At 34.2% G+C, this 22,128-nt stretch overlaps 2 protein-coding genes across 2 annotated transcripts in view; one reads left to right on the top strand and one right to left on the bottom strand.

Annotated features, from left to right (window-relative positions):
• The window catches only part of Notum (palmitoleoyl-protein carboxylesterase notum), a 600,456-nt gene that overhangs the window by 476,817 nt on the left and 101,511 nt on the right, over positions 1 to 22,128 (bottom strand). The gene's annotated exons all lie outside the window — the stretch shown is intronic.
• Positions 1 to 22,128, top strand: part of LOC143895487 (uncharacterized) — a 72,440-nt gene that overhangs the window by 1,955 nt on the left and 48,357 nt on the right. The window lies entirely within an intron of this gene.

Genomic DNA, 22,128 nt, shown 5'->3' with positions numbered 1-22,128 from the left:
AAGAGATCATTTGATATTCTTAATGCATCAAAAATCAACTCTATATAAATGTTCTAAACTTGCAATAGCTTAGGTAGTATTTCACATACAATATAACAAATAATAAATGCAAGTCTCGATAAGTTCGATTAATTAGCGCAGATGTATTTATGAAAATTTTGGTCGCTCATAATATTCTCGGATAAATTTCAAATAAATCAGAATTTAAGAATGTTTCATTTTTTTTTATTACACATTTTTGGTTAAAATAATGTTACACCGTTCGTCCTTTTCTATACTTTACTTGTGTGATATTAGCATTTTTCGCACGTTTCCTCGTGAACTAATAGCGCACTATTTATCACCATAGGAGGTAAATCTCGGCGATGATAGGATCCTAATTCTGACCTGGATATGTCTTCTTACGGATCGTATTTTGATCACGTTTTATGTAACTATACGTACACTCAACCCCTCTAAAACGTGGTCGTATCATAAATTATATTCCTGCGATACCCAAAAGTACTGTGGACACATACACTCATACACACACATACACACACGCACATACACACAACAGAGAGCAAACCAAAGAGACGAAAGCTCGAAAAACCCAGATTTTCGATCATTGTGCGATCCTCAGATTCTATCTATCATATTTGTCATTTATGTTTCATATAAGATACAAAATTATTAAAATAAAAAATTATTTCAAATGCATCTTGTATATAGTAATAAATAGTAATAATAAACTAATAGTAATAAAAAATTATGCATTTGCTCAAAAATCTATAAGTTTCTAATCTTTTGAATTTTTTATTTAGAGGTTTCTAATAAATTTCATATTCTGTGATATCTTATGCGTGTTTGATAAAATGATATAAAAAATTGTATATATATCATTATTAATTAGTAGTTAATTTGTATAATACATAATACATACATTTTTTTAATTGTTCAAAATTTTTAGCGCATATTTTTTATAAATTGAATATTTTTACAAAATAACGACAGAATATCTTCATTAAACGTTACCAAATATCATTCTTTACATAATATCAAATAATAATATTGAAAATTATTTATCAGGAATTCTTAAAATAAAATGTAGGTTATACTCGATATTTTATATAACTTGGCAAAACTTTAACATATAACAATAAAATACTTGTGAAAGTTTTACCTCAAACGAAATCTGCTATTAAGTTACATTAAAAGGAAATAATGCTTACTATTTCTAAAGAAACTCAGCAACTGTAGTCGAAGTTGGGATCAAAGTTATACCCGACTTTGCACCTCTGACATACATTGATTTTCTTGTCGCGTTTTCTAGGGACCAAGTTCCTGTATAGATTGACCGCAATTTACTTATTTTGTCATGTTCGAAATACAGTTTTTACAATCTCTACAGTATCTTTTGATTCTGAAAAAGTAAAGTATTTCTTTCGATCCTACTTTTCATCAATGCTACACGAAAAGAAACTGATGTATTACCAACATTAACTAACGACAGTGTAATTGAAAATAATCTTATTCATTGAATAACAATATTAATAAAACAAATAACATTTTATTAAAACATGAGCGTATTTGTTTCACTAATACTATATTATTGAATTAACAACAAAGTTATTTCCAATTAGACTGCTGTTAATACGAAGTATAGAAAATAAGAGTACCGAATAAATCGAAACAAATAAATCTTTTAATATCAATAATAAATAAAAACTTATAAGTCTATGATAAAAGTAAAAAAAAAGTACAAAACAAATCAAATTTCAAATTTTTGTCAACTGAGATCACAATTCCTCAATTAATAATAAAAAATTCAGTAAGCTTCTCCAGCAGTATAGCAACTTTCTCCCATATTTCCTAGCATCATCACTTATTCCGAAAAGGTAGACACACTTTTCATCCGGCCCGTACTATTTTCGGGATTAATGCATACGAGAGTATCTACCAGTATCTACTGTGTAACAACGTAAAATGTACGTGCGAGAAAAATCAGGACAACGAATCGACAGTCGAAACGCGTCGTGCGGCTCACGTTCAGCCTAATGCGTGCAAAGCATCGCTGATGCATTCACGAAACATCGCTGGATGTCACACAGTAGGGACAGTTCTCGTTTGAAATCCATCGATGTTGTTGGTATAACATAATACTGAGTTTAATTTTGTACCAGGTGTATTCTTTCACGATAAATCCAATTACACACACACACAAAGGTGAAAACTAACGAATAAATAACAAAAGTGTGGGACTGTTACATTGAAAAAGTGTTTTACATTCCTTGTGTGTATTTCTGCCATTGTTGCCACGTTGCACGATATCCGTAAATCGACATCTACTAAATTTTACTTTGAAAACAGATAAAAGCACGAGATAAACGTACTGCGAACACCTATCTTTTATAGAAGAACTACTTAAATATGCGATAAGGATCGCATTGTTCGTGACTCATTTAAATATCGCAACAAGTAACGCGACGGCGCGTGACGTAACATAACTTGGTCTCGAACATCGTTTCTCAGCACGAAAATTCAGCAGCTTAGAGATTCGCCTCGATTGTGCGAGTTTGAAAGAGAAACGAGTTTGAAACGAACCACGAAATGAACGAAAGAGCTAACTCGGCGCGGGCACTACGTGAGGAACCCGCATATCGCAAACGTCGCCGCTCTTACAGCGCGGCTGTGAGCGAGGAGAATTCGCTCGACGAAGATGACGGCGACGAAGAGCCGGAGAAAGAGGAGGAATCCTATCCCCATCGTGACGGTGCAGCGCGGACGCGTTGCTGCCGGCAGCAACGCGAATGCACCGCGCGGAAAATATCCGGCGTGGAATCCGAGACCCGCTCGTCGACCGAGAGTCTCGTTTCGAAACGGGCGTCGACGAGAGAGTCTTCCGGCGACATCGCGAAATCATGGAGCGAGATCGAGCTGCCCGAGTTGCTCTTGGCGCATCCGGAGATCCTATCGCGTATGATGCGGTGCCATTGCTTCCTGCGGCAATTCACCGCGTGCCAATGTCGGTGTCGGTGCGCACAGTGTCAGTACCAGCGCCGGAAGATCTCGTCCACGTCCTCGTGCTTCGCCAGAGATTCCGTTCAAGGTGTTGGCGCGAAACGGAAGGACTCCGGTAACTCCGTGTCGACCTGCCAGAGCTTTCTGCCGCCGTCCTCCGGTAGAAACTCGGCCGGCAGCCTCTACCATGGCTGCGTCGACATCGGGGACAACGGGGCGACGATTCAGCGCCGGCACTCGATCGCCGCCGCCGCCGCCGCCGCCGCCGCCGGTCCGATACCCCATCGTCGGTACTCGGATCAAACGTACTCGTTGCGCGGCTGCAAGATCGGCCGCGCAGATAATCGCAGACTCTCCGAGCAGCCGCTCGTCGATGATGCAATCGGAAACTGCGAAAGCACCACCGGTGCCGCGAACGCCGCGGAACCAATCATCGCCAGCAATACCCGTCCGCGAACATTTCCGAAGGCGATAGCCCGCGCGACACAATCGATCACCCCGCTTTATCCCGAGAATTCGGCGTCTGTCGATATTAAAGATTCGAAAAATAGCGAATCCCGAATTGCTAACGAATCGAACAGTGACGCGCGTCTCGTTGCCAGCGGGAAAAGTGCGAGCGCCAAAGCCGCTTTAACCGGTCGTAAAAATAGCGCCATTCCGATTACGTCGAAGATGATGAGGAGGCGATTCTCCGAGCAACTAATTCTCGAGGGAGGCCTCGGCAGCGTCGGCGAATCTGAGAATCTAGTCGATCAGCTCGTGGAGAACGTGGAGGAGGCAGAGGAATCTTTCACCGCGATAAACGCTCGAAAAAAAATCACGCTCAATAAGCATTACTACCCGGAAGGCGGTTGGGGATATGTTATTATCATAATAACGATTCTCGTGCACCTAATCTCTCACGGGCTGCAACTGGCGTCCGGCTTGCTGATGAGCCCGGCGATGGCGCGATTCGAGCAGACGGTTGAAAACTCAGGTACGATCTACGGAGCATTATCGACCGGCCTGATAATCAATCTTCGCACTAATATATATATTTCATAGTTTGATATAAGACATGTGTCAATCATAACGATAAGCGAACTTATAAAAAGAACATGTACAATTTGTGAAAATCGCGTTTCCATGCTTTGATTGCACATTCATCATTAAATATTCCTCTCATCATACATTAATTACAAACGCGATTGACATACGTTAAAAATAATCAGAATCAAACTGTCACATTTATACAATTAGCGTCAAAAATGTATTACAAGAATTTAGGTCATAAATGACGCGTGACGATGCGTATAAGAAATGATTAATTCCCATCGCGCGTGCACTCTCGAACCGCAAAAAAAATTAATAACGACTGTGCTTGAAAGATTACTTTCGAAAGATATATCTTAAGAAATTTACTCGACGTTCGTAATCAAAAATAATATGGTAAGACAGGAGCATCTTTTGATATATATCTCATTCCGCGTCATAATTAAGCAAATCCAATCAGAGCCAACGTGCCTTTGACGTGCGCGCGAAATCAGGCGAACTGACCTCTTCCCCACAGAAACTGATCGATCACAGTCGAGTGAGTAATCGAAACGCGGTGAACATATATTACGTCACGTTACGGTACTTACTCGTTAATATGCAAATGTACGCCACCCACGATTAATGTCCGGCCAAAGACACGTTGTTCTCTGGCAAAACTTCACGAAACTTTCAGCGAATTGTGATAATACTAAACTTGCAAAAAAGATGCCAAGATGTGCAGCGTGTAAATCGATTCGACACACCTGCAACAACTGTCGTCCAAACGGTGAATTGCGCTAGAGCCTATAGCAGCGGCGAACAAATTTGCCTGTATCTTACGATCTGCAATCTAGAGCACGCGTCTACATGTATGTAAAGTGCTATATACGTATGTAAACTCCGTCCGTTAGTTACGTCGCCGATTAGATTAGCGCCAACACTGAGCCAAATGTCTTACATATTAAACAATATTACTAAAATAGATGTAAGATCATGAATATGACAAAATCATTTAATATCATAATTTTAGCAATAGATGGATATTTATAATTGCTTCTTGTTTAAAATGCATACATGATACGTGACGTTGCAATGAATAAATTAATACAAATTATTTATTTCAATTGCAGAATCTTATACATATTATTTTTGCACTCATAACTTCTTTCTTTGCATTATATTTTCAATGTTTTATTTATTTATAAAAAAAAACTGCTACTGTTTTAAGTGCTTACTATTAATTAATTCTTAATATTTGTTTTTTAATAAAAAAAACCACAAGCTTACGCATGAGTTATTTTTTATTTTAAATTTTAATTTAAAAATATTTTAATATCATCCGTAAAATCAAATAGATTTTTGATATATAATAACATTGCAGAGGAAGTGTATCCATATTTATGACACAATTTCGTAATGTACCGAAAGTTGTCATAAATGCATAAATTATAATTAATCAGAAACTATTTGTCGACGGGAACATTGAATCACACGGAAATTTGAAGTATATAATGGAAAATGGAACGAAGTAACAACTCACCAGCGAGTATTTAATCGGATGGTAAATTATTCGAAAATACCTCACCGAGATGAACATTTATCGAAAAGAAAATTCACAAAGAAAAGAAAATTACTCAACGAAAAACTTTTTTGAATTATTACACGAAAGATTTGATATCGCTTTTGAGCTGCGATTTGGTTGATTTGATTTGGCTTGACCGTGTCCAATCATAACTAGGTTAATATTCTTTTCAATGAATTTTGGATTCCGTATTAGAATCTCCGCGCGCGTTCCACCATTTCCGTTTCAATAAATTTCCCATTCGAATTCTTGCTTTCCCGATCGATTTTTATTTAGGTCAATTTATCTTTAACCAATTTTTAATTCAATAAATTATTGATATTTACTTTTGCATTACGAATGAAATATATTTTCAATAATTTTTCTCGATAACTCGCCCGATAACTCTTGTTATTTCGCTGAATTGCGTTCCGCGAATTCTCTGTATACCAAGTATTATAGCGTGAGTAATTTTGCAATTATGAAAACGACAAATATATTTTTCTACTAGCTACAAGACCTACTATGAGAACGGACAACGTTTAGTTGCGCGTAAAAACTTATTATAAGATCCTGAGAAAATTACTAAAATGCTACCTACATCATGCTCGATAAATGCTTAATTGACTGTAACAAATCTAATGCCGTTAAATAAATCGTAACGAATTGATCCTGGCTTCCCGGCAACTCAAATTTTCAACCGTCACGCAAGCATGGTCATTTACGTTCAAATGAAAATTGCAAAAAAAAATATATAATTTTGAAACTAAATTATTATTAAAGCATACGTATATGTGCACAAGTTAAACTACCATCTTTAAATCAACCACCCGACACACTCCTTATGTTTGTCCACAATAAGGATACCTATTGAAACACAAATGAAGTCGTTTCAAGAAAAACGACTCCCGGGCGAAACCCGGGTAACCAGCTAGTATATACATAATGCTCGTGTGTATGTAATATCTAATAATATCATTTCATATAAATTTCTTTTAAATATAGTAGAAATACAATAATCAACGAAATATTAAAAATTTGCGCACGGCGATATTTATTTTATAATAAATAGATATATAAAATCAGAAAGTATATGTTCTGTATTATATCCGTATTATATCATGTGTAATATGTGTCATATATTGAAAAAAAGACAAGATCGCTTGATATTCTATCGACCATACATTTTCTGAAGCAGATAATGCAACCCTCTTGCCTATAGACCGTTTTATCAGCTTATACTAACTTACCGACAACTCAGATCCCACGTACGTTTACCGAGAGTTGATCTTTTTGCGAAATTCTATTTCAAACAATAATGGTATTATATATTTACAAAAAAGTAAATCACCATAAATTATACCATGACCTAATCTCGTTTTAAATAAAACAAGTTTATTCATATGCACGTAGAACTAATAAAGCAAACTAACTAAAAACTATTCTGTAGTTATCCTGTGGGTTACCACATCTCTAACTGAGCAAATTACATTCTCTCGACAATAATGTGCGATATTCTATGCATATTAAGAGTTACGCGCAAACACATAATAACTTTTATTTAAAATTTATAATAATGTTAGTAAATATTTATCTTCGTGTCTTCATAAACATATTCACGTGGCTGAGATATTAAAATTATTATAAACATGAGAACTACTAAACCAGTCAAAATAACACTGATTTGTATTTTTTTAATTATACAAATTTATAACGGTGCATTTTCTGAGATTTTCCATGACTTTTGACGGAATAAGTATATGAAAAAATTGATCAAATTACTTTACTTAATAGCAAATAGCAAAAATTAAATAGCATACTTAAATAGCAAAAATTATTCATCGACAAATTTTAAATCATATCTAATATAGTTACTAATCAATGATAGCAACTTAAGAAAATCTAATATTATCGCTATAAAAATCGCCAAGAGTAGGTATAAACAGTTAATAATCTAGTGTGATTTTTCACTTCACTTTTACGACAACCACTAGCCAGTCATTAAATTTTATTGTCTCTCGTCAAGTGTCATAAAGAACCGTTGTCAGTCAACGCTTCATCAAATACGTCCTTTTATATTCGCGATAAACTTTCGACTACCGTTCTAGATAAGAATATAGTTTTGTTTTATTCAAGCTTGATTTGTGTTTATAGAATTTAACGACATCATGTTGGGAAAAACATCGTGTATTCAATCCCAACACAAGAAGTATTTGTTTAATGTATTAAATAAATTTGTTAAAATATCTAGCTAAAAATAAAATACTTACTATTTGTCTTTATTTTATTTTTGAGAAATGCGTATAAAAAAAATTTGCTTTCTTAGACTAATTTATATAATATTTAAAAAATATTTTTTAAAAAGAAAAAACAAAAAATAACTAAATCAAATAATTACAAATGATTAATTCTGCAAGTAATAAATAAAATAAAATAAAAATAATTTATTCATTCCATGGTTGCTCCGTCGTCGCCTGATATCTCCCAGGCCTTCTCCATCTCATCCCAAATTTTATTCTTTGCACTCATATAACACAACATTCACGAAAACACGGTTAATTATGATCACGTGTTTTAATCTTCTTAATAAAAATCGCACGACACTTTGCTATTGTACATTGCGATAGAATCTCATCAAAACATGATTGTGAAAATAATGCGACAAAAATATGAAATTCTGTGATTCACTCGATGTCTGAGCTTATACAATTAGTTACAATTATAATAATTAAAATTGTAATGTTATAAAATAATCGACCCGTCTCTTTTATATTTTGTTTAAGATATATAATTTTTTAAATATTCACTAACGATTTTTTTATTATAAATGACTATTCTAATACTGAAACAGTGTATTTAATAAAGGTGGATTAATAACTAATTAAGACAATCATCCGGAAATGTGCAATAAAAAATCGATACTACATAAGTAATATATTTCAAAATATTTCTGATCCAACGATTTTTTTAATTCTACGCTCTTTCAATCTTTCAAACATAATGGTCAATTACGTTTAAACCATTAAAAAAAAAATAAAGTTTGATGCAAAATACATTCAAATCTAACAGCTGTATCAAAACCTTTATTTATCGCCCATACAAATATTGCGATAAAACAATACTTTTTCATTTACATCTCCTATCAAATCTGAAATAAAAAATGAGAATAAATAAATTGAATGAAATATTGGCTTTGATACAAATTGATAGTAAACGGTTATTAATTGCGGGAATTGATCATGCTCAGCTATTAACTGACAATAAGCTAATAATTTGTAGAAAATAATCGTTTTTCGATGGAACGCGGTGACACAGGAAATACAAGTATCTCGCATTGCTAGCTGCCGACTTGAATCTCACTATTATACACGAAAGAAAATACAGCGCCCTGCAGTCTGACATATGTACCAGACAGTTTGGCTTTTACGAAATATTTAACGAAACATTTAATAAAATATTATTAAATAATTGTACGACGGAATATTTCGTTCAATATACATGTTTGAAATTTATTTCGATAAATGAGTTATTGCACATGCGATTCGTTTTGTGAATTTGTTAGCGTCGGTTAAAATAACAATTAATTCCACTTAATTGAAAAATCTCTTTAAAGAGGAAATATTGTTATTTAAACACTAATTAACAATACTTTAAAATTTACTTTTAAATCTTTTAATGACAATTTGAATGATAAATTTAATTATTCCATTTAATAAGAATTATTAAATAAATTGTTTAAAGAATAAAATTTATTCTCGTTTTAATAAAACATCTATTTATATAAATTACTTTATAATTATTATTATTTTTTATTTTTATCCAATAGTTACATTTAAATATAAAGCACTTTATGAGTGCAAAATTATACACCTAAGAATTATCCACTTATTTCGAAAGCATATGCGTTATGCGCGTTATAATTTCTCAGCGATAGAATCAATAACAATATGCCAATTATTAGCAAATAGTTTCAGTTTTTAGTATGACTTTAATTATCTTATTCATAATAATCATCATATGCATATGATGCTTGCGCTTTTGTATATAAACTCTTAATAGAAATACTCTTGAAACTCATATATATATATAGAGATGGCTGCAAAATTTTTTGAACGGATTATCGCGCGTGGTCGTTGATAAATTACTAACGCAAATAGTTAAAAAGAATTTAATAGATCACTTCAAATACACGAATGGCAAAAACAAAATTCCTGATAGAAAAGATAGAAAGGGTATATATAGAAATACTCCGCATGACATCTGTCAAGGCTTAAATTTATCACGTTTAACGATGCCTGACTCGAATGTGTTTCTTTTCGACGTGCAACAAAAAGAAATTGCGAGAATAAGTGAGCAGCTTGTTGCGAGTGTGACTAATGATGGTCTAAGAGACACGGCCGTCGAACAAATCGATATACGCGTCGCCACACTCTGCCGAATCGCGCGAGCGAGCAGTGACAAATGCGTCTCATCCGTGGTGAATGTAAAGTACTTCAGATTAGCAGATAACCGTAGTTTGCTGTCTGCAATCACACCCATATTTGCATTTTTTTAATTATTTTGCTTACCAGACATGCCGGAAATGAGATATCACGGTAAAATCTAAAATAATAATGAGATATATGTATATACATATTAAGTATGATATAGTAGTAAACACATATAAAATTTATACGTGAAAATTTATACATGTACATGTAAATGTATGCAGTGGAAATTGCATCATGTTACTGTGTTTCATGCCGTGTCAGAAGTCTCGTTATTTTTATGAAATAAATACTCGCGATAAATCGCGATATATTTTTAGAAATAATCTAATGCGTTATGAAATGGCAAATAAATCGTAGCCACTTGACGTGCATTAGCGCATAATGATTAATTCATCATCAAGTTATTGAATTACTAATTGCTGTAATGCACATCCCAACGGTGGACACTTGCATAATTATGCAGCACATAATTATCTGAGTCGCGCTACGAGGAGACACGAGACCTCGAGTAACATATCCAAAAGACTTCATAGACAGCGCACATCGGTAACAATCATAAAACCGGATATGCTTGTATATCGAGATGATATACTATGCACGAGAGCGTGCAACTAGCGACTGGAAAACTGTAAATTAAAAATTATAACAACACGAGATAAAGATACGCAAATAACGGAAATATTATAAGAAGCACAACGAGCGTAAAAAAGTAAATATCTAAAGTTATAATGCACCATTCAGTAGCTACGAGAAGACAAAGGATATCCGAGGAAACAATTGTTATCAACTGTCATGTTAACATATTACATTCTTATATTAAAAATGCTATAAGGAATGAAGTAAATGCGAAGACAAAATAGAACACATTGAAAGATCTTACAAATGCACCCGATTATACAATTTCATTTCGTTTAAAATTAGAGATATAACTTTGTTGAATTGATTAATCAATCAGGATTGATAACAGCGTAAAAGTTTAGAAATATAATTATTCTATTTGAAAATGGATTATTATAATATTATTTTATCTCACAAATAGAGATAATAATATGTGAATGCAATAACATCTAATATATATTATAACAGGTATTATTGTAAATTGTATAAATATGTGTGCAAAAAAGTAGCAAGGATTAATTGTTGTCCGATAATCCAAGCAAATTTTATCGAAGCGTGTGTATCAAAAATTATATTAAAAAATTATACCATAAAAAAAATAGTTGGAGCTATAAGTTTCAGGGAAAAATTATATATAAAAAATATGTTTAAATTATATACAGGATTATTTTCCACGACTACCGCGTGGCAATTTGCGACCATCACTCGGTTATGAATGCGCAGCTACAAAATTCAACGAGTCAGACGAACGCATCGCTCGCGAATCGCGTGCACAAATGTGTGCAGACATCCTGTCGCTTGCACACGCCGCGCCGTCGTAAACTTGAATATCTCGCGAATCGGCGATGCGGTTTATAAAGACAGAAGAAGGACGCAGCTTGCGCCATTGATTCATTCTAGCGCGAATGCACGCGTCTCTTTCTCAAATGCGGGCGTCTCCCGCCTTCTCGTTCTCATAAAACTTTATTGAAACTAGTGTTTCTCTCGTACGCACGGAAGTTTATAGTTCGCAAATATGCCGGCCGTACGACGGCAAATGAAATGGAATCGGCGAGGTCGGTTAATGACATCCGAAAGCATGTCCGCGATGACGTCGCGTCGCCACGAACTCTCAGTCGACCGCGCCTGTGCCGAATCCAGTTTTACTTTCATTCGGTGAAAGTGGTAACCCCCCTGGCCGGATCTCCGCGCTCGCAACGAGTTCATCAGACGCGTGCACTTTTTCCCTGTTTCTTTCTTCTTCCTCCACCATCGCAACGTAGTGTATTCGAGTAATAAACATTCCTCTCTCGATACCCTCCCGGAACAATATCGTCTCTTTCTACAGTCGCGACACTGGCGCTGTAGCATATTCTGCAACATAATTTTTTACGGACCTCCCGAAAGTGTGGTATTTATACGTTATACGGGGTATTTAATACTAATTACTCATTTACTGACATTAATTGTCTTATATAAGACAGATTTTATATACCTACAAAACTTATTGGTTTAAATAACGATTATGTAATTTAATTGAAATTTTAATAGTTTCAAGATGTACACAAAATAAACTTTTTATTGTTTAGAAATTAATGCTTATAGATCTTAATCATTAAAAAATTAAATTCTCTTATTTAGAGCAAAAATAAATCGCAATTAATTCCTGTAACACAACAAAATTATTAATCTATATATAAAATATTATATCCAACACACACAATGTCAGAAATATCAAACACCTCTAACTTGTAACTGATTACGTCTACCTCATATTTATATTTTATCTTTTTTGATAATTCAACATCGAAAAAATTCCATCAAAATTCAAGATCAAATCAACGCTAATGTAATATCTATATAAATCGCATCGCAATTATGAGTATAGATTCCACATTTATTGGAACGCCTGACGCAAGGAAAAACATCTGGAATGTTTCCTGATGCCTTTTCCATCGATGTAATTGAAACCGTGCATCGAGACAGAAAAAGCAGAACGATTTAAGCTATGCAAACCGGCAATTTCGCGATATGTAAACGTATACGTATATGCAAGACCAGTATACTATTGTTCCTCGACGCGAGCGCGGCATTTAATCTCGGTCTCATTTGATTTTAGATGAAAGAACTCTATACCGACAAATTCTTCCGAGGAAAACTCCATTTCATTCAACTTCTCTACACTTGTCCACAGTGTCCACACACACATGCATACTGACGACACTCGCAGTTCTTACACTTATTTCCATTGAGACTTGGAAAAAAGATTTGGCACAGATCAAAGTTCTCACAAATGCGAAAATTTCTTCTTCAGACTTGATGAATAATCGAAAAACTCCGCTTTCCGAAAACGGTCCTAATATTGGCCAATAGACAAAAAATTGACAGTGACTATAGGATCTTAGGTCTAATTACTAATAATTTTGCTCTAATTACCACTTATCTATAGTTACAGTTTTATTGTTCAATTTTTAATTTTGTAATGATATTTTCAAGAAAAAATTTAAAAAATATCTTTTTACAAAAAAAAGAATATCTATTGATTTAAAAATTGCGAAAATGATTTTATTTTCCAAAAACAATTAATCGTTTTTTGAACGTAAAACGCTAAATCATATGGATCTAACTTGTGAAATAATATACTAGACAGAACATACCTATTTGTATCTTTGCGAAACTCGCGCGGAGGAGAGTCTTTCTTTATGTCAGTTTTTTTAAATTGCATCCACAAGACAGCACTCACATCGCTCTCGTAGTCTAGTAGTCTAGTGTGTCGCTCGAGGAATCGCGCAATAAGATACGGGAAACTACCGCTCGTACGTCGATGTTTCAACAGTGTAATCCTAAAGCGGTTTGTTTAAGATCATCGTCAACACAGACTTCAGGGAAAAAACAAGTATCCCAACGAGAAGAAAATTCTTTAATTCTGAGAGTAATTTGTTAAATTGACATATACACAAATTGTACAAAAATATATAATTTCCGTCAAATTTATACTCCTTAATTATTTATTTAAAACAATTAAAATAATTGTCATCAAACATAAATAACACATAGGTATACATAAAAGAAATATATAAAAATTCTAATTTTAATTGAATAAATTTGTAAATATTTTCTAAAATGCCATATATATCGTTATATATTATTATATTATATTATATCAAAGATTAATATTACACACTGTTATTATAAATTTAATAATTAATTTTTGATGAACAATTAGAGATAAAAACCACAAAATCTAAGATAATTTGTTGTCTCACTTGCGCGCCGTCAAAAATTCGAACAGGCAGACAATAAATTTTATTAATTGGACTATTAGCATTGGAAACGATTCGACGGAAATCGATTTGCCAATATATCGCGCATATATTTGATCGCATATTGATGAGTCAGAGTGCATGCCGATGGCACTTTAAGAACTCAGCGGAATATAAGAAACGCTTTACGAGGAACACTCGCCAGCGGTGACGTTTATATCGGAGAAACGGTCTGGCACGACGATGGAAACGTGCTGACGTACGTCGCCCGGTATACAGGCAAAGATATAATTACGCCATATAATTTATGTAAGCCATGATACACGCGCCGCAGTGAGAAAAGAGCGCGCGCACCGAAGAAAAACACATGACACATGGATGAACCTTCGCAGGGGCTGCCATTCTATTTTTTTTCCGTCCGTACTTTCGCTTTGTAAAGACGTTCCGAACGCCCGTAAAGTCCGAACTCTAAGCTCTGTCGCGGAGGAGCAGATGCCTCTCGAATCTGTCGTCCTAAAGTCGCGGACGTACGACGTCAGTGACGCGTGACAAACGCATTTCTTTCGCTATATTCCTCGCGCTTCTTCGCGATCGCGTTCCGCTCGATGCGATACCCGTTGCCGTCAAAGTCACGAAAACGAAAATATCGTGAATGAAAATCAACTCACACTACATTAAACCGGAAATTTATTTATATAGATAAATTTTAAAATACAAAATATATTGTTAATAATATACAAATGTAACGAATTTAAAGAATAATTAAAATTATAAAAAATTTTGTAATAATTTTAAACACTAATTAATTTCATTTTTTTAATTAATTAAAAAAGTGAGTTTAATTTTCTGCAAGTATTTGCTGATGTATACCTAAAATACCAAAAGATTAAACTATCCTCTTTTTCATTCCAGATAATCTTTTAATCATGGTTATTTGTATCTCTTAAATCGGGTCATAAATTGTTACACGTAATCCCTTTCCCCCCCTCCCCGCAAAAATATTAAACTTATCTGATTTAAAATAAATTTACAAAAACTGCGATTTAAAATGTGTTGGATTTTTACGATTTTAAACTTTGTTTTCACAATCTTCACCGAATATCGAGAGACTTTACTCCCACACCGAGATTTCTCGACAACGGAAGTCGCGAGTCAGCATCGCTATTACGAGCACGTGTCTCTCGTTCTCGCGTCTTTTACGAAATGGTAGGAATTTCAAAAAAATACTTTGGAGTCGTACGTCTATCACCTGCACTTTCTCATCACAGCGTTGTCCTCGTTCGACAAACGAGGAATTTAAATGCACCTGTCAATTTCTTTGTGCAGGCCTCGCAAAATTTACGAAAATCTATAATAAACCGAATACTTCTGATAGCGATAAATAATTTAAAAAATCCAAAAAACTAATATTACAAAAAAAATGTTATTCGAATAAGATTTGGAGCATTAATAATTAATTTTTACTTCCAATATCTCTAGAAATAATACAAAAAAAACAACAAAATTCTATCTGTTATTATTTAATTGTTATCTATATTATTACTATACATTATATTTACTTTATATTATCTATATATATATATATATATATATATATATATATTGTCTACATTATCTATATTATATTTAATTATCTACAAACTTTCATACGCAGCAGAATCGATATAACAGAAAAAATATAAAATTATATTACAATCAAGCGTAAAAAAGGAAAATACGGATGAGACACTAATTCGTTTCTGAGAAAATCGGGATAACATAAATCTTATGATATTACCAATGCAATGTTATGCGCACACTCGTTCTCCTAAGAAATACCGATCTAGAAAATACAGGTGCAAGGACAGTGAGACTTGCAAGGCAATATAACGATATTGGCAATGGCGATGTGGTCTTTGCCAAGTAGTGGTGGTGCGAGCGACGACGATGGTGAGTATGGAAGGGGGTAGAGGGAAAGCCTGTCTCTCGTCGGAGCGTGGCATCAGTCGACGATATCGCGCGAAACTCTAACGTTCCACAAATCCGCCGGCCTTATACTTCAACAACAGTACTACACCTTTACACAGCTTAGTCGGTTACCTCATTTCGATCATCAGAAGATTACGCGTGATCCGATTCGCGAGTCGATTCTCCAAATTATTTCCGCGCTTCAAGTCGAAAGCAAAGTTTACGGAACGAGTTCGATTTTGTGACCTTTTTCCCGAATATATTTTACTCTTTCTCTTCGTCTTCGCAACGCTGGATTCACCCAATCGAGAAACTCGCGCGGAGTTTCGCTCTCGCCGTGAATTTACGCGACCACACGAAATCGTAAATCGGTCACGAGAGACAAGCCTATTAACCGATCTCGGTAATCATTTTATAACGCATTCATTGCTCGCTCGAAATTAAATGCGGCCAAACGTTATCCGATACATATTCGTTTCGTCGTTCAACCAGCTATTATCTCGATACCGTTACCTCTGGGTAATCTTGCGACCGCGTGAAATCCTACACCGGTTATGATTTACGACTAAAAACAATGATTCTTATGATTGGCACGAGACTTATTCCTTACAATTAGCTATAATGGTATTGTTACGCGTTTGTTCGTTTACATTATATAGCTCTTTAAATATCTGCATTGTGTGACCGAAAATCGGAAAACATGAATTCTATGTGAAGTATATTTATTACTTGTTCCTTCAAAAATACGTGAGTACACGTAAAAATAAAAATTAAAATTAAATAAGAATCAAATTATAGCATCTCTCTATTCGTTTTTTAATTATTTCTTACACTTAGTATTCCTCCACGCAATTCTTTTAATATCATTATCTTAGTACAAATAGGCTTATAATCTCATTGATTTACAATAATTCAATGATTCTATTCATTAAACTCCATGCATGACAAATAGAAAACAAGAAAACGATTCATGTAAATCGCGTATAACGAATCGTATTGGACAACGTTGTTTTTGCCGAAAAGTTAAACTCGATAATTCGTTCTGTTCTTTCGGTAAACGATGGAGACTTTAGAGAACGGCGGCGAAACGTGTGCGCGCGGAGGCTATCGAGCGATGCATAGACATAATAAATCGCGGTGCTGCACAATGAGAGGAGCTCACGCTGAGAATTTATTAAAATCGAGCGTTTATATAAGAAAGCCCGGGGCCTCATCTAAACGCATTAACGGGGAGCAAAACCGCCAATGGATCGATCCCACGATACAAATAAGAAGCAACGCGCGGTAATTTATAATAGGCTGATTCGCCGTGCGTGCCAAATTAATTCATCGTAATAACCCACGGGGAAAGTATCTCACATCAGTCATATTTTACATAACACCCGGGCGTATATCGCGAACAAAAAGTACGCGATTAATCTTGACTCCCAAACTTCCGAAATTGACAGTGGCATTGTCCGCGAGACGACACACGTTTCATTACTCATCATTTCGGATCAAGACTGAACTGATACGCGAACAAAAGAAAAATTAAAGAAGATCCTGTTATTGAATATAGCTCGAGACATTAATTCATCGTGGCTGATATTAAACAAAATGTTTCAATCCTTGTCATTCAAAATTAATGATCTACGCCGAACTAAAGTCGTGATCTATATACTCCTTCATTAGCAAAAATTGACTAACAAAATAGTTTAAGTAGCATGATTAATAGATTAATTATGATAATCAATCATAAAAATGTTGATATAGCGATAAAGAATAGTCGGGAAGTCAAGTTTCTCTTTCAATACATCAATCAAGACAAAAAAATTTCATATTAAATATCTTACAAACATAAATATATATTTACTGTTAAACTTTCATTATCTAATCACTTTCTAGTAATTGTTAACCAGAGATAATCGCTATAAGACATTAAGTAGAAGAAAAAAAAACGAGAAAATAGAAGTAGCTTCTCCTGACTCCCCCAAGATACGCGAAACGGTATCAAGCGTATAACAGGTGCGCTTCGTGCGTCGTCGTCAAGTCAGCAAACGTTGGCGTGCAGTTGTCGTGAGGAAGAAACGCATGGGAAAAACGTACGCCGCTGTCAAGACGATCGGCAGCATGTTTCTGATAAAACGCGCACGGTCTCACGCAGTGCCGATGCGTGCGACAGGAATGTATACGAACAGCACGATCGAAAACGATACGGGCACGTAGCCGCGAAAGAAATCGTTCTCCCGTCTGTGATGTCGATATCCCGCGCGCGATCCTGGCCGTTGCTGGACACGACAGGCGAAAGAAGCTGTACGGTCTCCGTCAACGACTCGTCCCCGAAGAAGAAGAAGAATTATATGGCGGAAACCAATGACGGCGTGGACAAAAGCAACATTGCGGCTGTGCAACCGGAAAACAACTCTCAGGTGCAGGCGAGACAATGGTTGTGCCGACGCTATTACCCTGAGGGAGGGTGGGGCTGGGTGGTCACCTTCGTCGGCACTCTCGTGCATATTCTGGGACCAGGCCTGCAGTTTTCTATTCCTGCCACTGTCGCATTGCCCGCTAAAGTCAAATTCTATCACCATCCGTGGCATACAGCTGGTGAGTCAAGATTTTTGAACGATTGCGTGAATGTTACTCTGATACACAAGTAATCAAAATCGTATACGAATATAATTTCCATAAAGGCTTCTTCACCCAATTGTGGATGACGGTTTTATATTTAGCTGATTAAAAATAACTTTACTCTAAATATTTAAGACTTTAAAGAAATAATATGAATTATGAATATTAATTATAAATGATATTAGACATTAAAAAACAACAAAGTATTACAATAATATACTAGATTTAGTAAGTTTAACGTCAAAATCAGCTCCACAATCAAAGTGTTGAAGCGCCAAAAGTTATGACCTAAACTGCAATTCTCATAAAACTGAATTCTATATTCATCTCTATCAATTATCGTAAAAGTGTCAAATTTATTAGAAAACGATTGAAAATTAAAGTTTATGTTAAATCTCTCCCCTGTGGCAAATCATCTCGCACGGATTTCCTATTCAAGTACTTTAATGGGCAAAGTCGAGTCGAACCACTATCTCAGCCCCAAATCCTTATTTAACAGACAGTATCAAAGTGAAGTAAACTCGTTACTGGCATGCCAAAAGCTATAGTTAGTATGCGCCATAGCTAAAGTTGTACGAAATTAACCGTAAAACAGGTAATCAAGGATAAACCGTAGATAAGGATTGCCGATAAATTTACTTACAAATGGTTAAATATATAAATAGTAAACTGTGTTTATATCCCAGCCAAGTACGTTCGCAATTTGTAATTGTTTTTTATTGTGATTTATAAAATATAAAACCTACTTCAGAGAAAAAAATAATAAATTAAGGTAAACTCGGGTAAGATGGCCATACAGGAAAGATGACCAACCTATGTTCTTTCAATCTAGCTCACCATGAAACATCGAATGAACATGGATTGGCCATCTTTCCTGTATGGCCATCTTACCCGAGTTTACCTTAATTTATTATTTTTTTACCCGAGTTTACCCTATACAGAATAATTTTATAAAACTTTAGCGCCACTTTCTGGCTGTTATGCTAAAATTAATAAACTATATATATAAAACTTTAGCGCACGTACTCTTATTATGTATTTTCTCTGCCAGCAAACGGAGCATTATTATAATCAAGAAAAATTATCTACAATAATACTGAATTTATGTGTGAATCAAATAACTGAAACATTATGTAAAGTGCGCATGTCTAAAATAAACCACTAAAGTCTTTACTTCGATATGGAGAGAGAGAGAGAGAGAGAGAGAGAGAGAGAGAGAGAGAGAGAGAGAGAAAGAGAGAGAATGAAATTCCTTATTTTATGATACTTTTTGCTGTTAAAATAATAAATAATACATTTTAAGTAGTTGATCAAGAAATATAACTTCTCAGGGTAATTTTTCAAAACTTATACGCTTTTGTATTTGTATGTGCGTTATTTATATAAATTGCAAACATAAAAGATTTTTTTATTTGATTACCCAGTTACGCTTCCAAAATTACAAAATATCTCAACAAAATTTTACAATAAAATTCACACAAGAACGTATTATTAATTTAAAAAATGCGCAAAATTCAATTAATGCAGGAAATCTATCAGGTCCAACAATTTTCCGTCGAAAGAGAGAAAAATATTACGAAAAATTTAATCTCTGTTAACAGAATAAATCCTCTGGACTGGATTAATTTTTCATTATGACATTATTTAATGAATCAGTTATCATTAAGAGATAAAGAAAATTAAAATTTTTCGGAGACTATGGGTTTCGCTCAGGTTTGATGTTGACCTATCTTTTGATGTATTGAACCACGATATAAATGTCCTTCCATCCATCGCTAATAATTTACCCCTACCTTTACAGCCTTATATTCCTTGTTCACCAAGCACGCGTCGCACCATGTGAGAAACGAGATTCTCGCGCGATGAAAGTTGCCGTGAAATTATCAAACTTATGAAAGATACATATTAGAGTTGTCTGAACTTGCTACTTTACTACAACGAAACGTAATATTCTCTATCGATCTATATGTCTGGCAGATGAGCAAATAATGCTTTCAGCGCTCTTATCTATTGTATGCTTCTTTCACTTTTTTAAAAGATAGATTCTTTAAATTGAAAAAAAAACAGTTTATGATTTATCTCATTGTCGGATCTAATGGCGTAAATTTTGTAAGTTGACTGTATGATACGATAAGTGCATATATTATAAAATAATTTTTTAGTATAAGTAATAAACTTTTACAGTGTTTCTTAACAAATTCGTGTACTCGCTATAATATACAATTACAAATATAATTATATCTCTGACATATCATTTCTTCCATTAAAATTGAATACTTCACTATCGCGGATATGTTAACTTTAAGACGTACGTATTTTATTGCAAAGCTAAGATACTATTTTTTTATATACGATAATAGTAAGGAAATATTTCTTGTCATTATTAGAATATAATATCACAAAGTTATTTCACACATTTCATATAACATAAAAAGCTTACAGTAAATATCTCTGTAAACAAAATACGTATATTATTTCTATTAAAATTAAAAAATATATTTGTAACATTATATAGTCAATTCTCTCAGAACTTAAAAAAATTAAGATATATAATAAAAGATAAAAAATAAGATAAATCATACAGTCAACGTACAAATATATAACAAACCAAAGTACATGTAAGATGTGGATTTTAATATATGTATATACATTTTGTTTAAAAAAAACGCAGATTACTTCTCTTATCTCTAAAGTAGGTACATGTGCGTATAATCGGCGAGACCGAGTCGGATCTACCTTAATAACCTTGCCGTTTCGTTCATTAAATTTGAACGTTAGAATTTTATTACATTTTACAGGCATTACATTTAATTTTGCAAGGCGGAGCCTGCGTCTCCGTTCATCCATAGATATCGCTTGCCATGCTTCAGACACTCTTGAAACCGACTTGTATGAATATCACTAACGAGAGCAGTACCTTGTAGAACATTATCCCAAAATAAAGCGAGTTTTTACAAACAAAGTTATTTTGTGTATGGTTTATGTGCAGGGAATCCGAGGGCTTCCGTTTATCAATGATTCTCTAACAGAAGAGTGCAGTTGAATCAATAATCTTTATCAATGTTTATTTGCAATTACACTTGATGAATTCAAATTCCTAGGATTCAATATTAAATTCAATATTACATAGATGGATGTATAGCTTGTATTGAAATAGGCACTTTGAAATGCAAACTTAAGTGAAATTGTTTCTTATACATTTCGTATTTTTGTTATAAACTAATAAAGCATTTTGGGGGACCGATATTTATATAACATTTTTTTTTATTTCTGCTCATAGAACATCACCACACATATGCTACTTACATTTATTTTTTTTATTTTTTTTTTATTTATTTATTTTTTTTTTTATTTTTTTTTATTTTTTATTATTTTTTTTTTATTCAAAAGCGCAGATTACTTATTTTCTTATCTCTATTATATTGGATACATGTGCGTAATCGGCGAGACCGAGTCGAATCTATCTTAATAGCTCTGCCGTTTCGTTCATTGAATTTAAAAGTTAAAATTTTATTACATTTTACATCAGGTTTACATTTTACAGGCATTACATTTAATTTCGCAAGGCGGAGCCTGCGTCTCCGTTCATCCATAGATAGCGTTTCCCATGCTTCAGACACCGTTGAAGCCGACCGGAGAGACCGAT

This window comes from Temnothorax americanus, unplaced genomic scaffold (genome assembly GCF_048541705.1).
Source record: "Temnothorax americanus isolate GAGA-0224 unplaced genomic scaffold, ASM4854170v1 Scaffold16, whole genome shotgun sequence".
NCBI lineage: Eukaryota > Metazoa > Arthropoda > Insecta > Hymenoptera > Formicidae > Temnothorax > Temnothorax americanus.
This window is presented reverse-complemented; position numbering and strand designations above follow the sequence as displayed.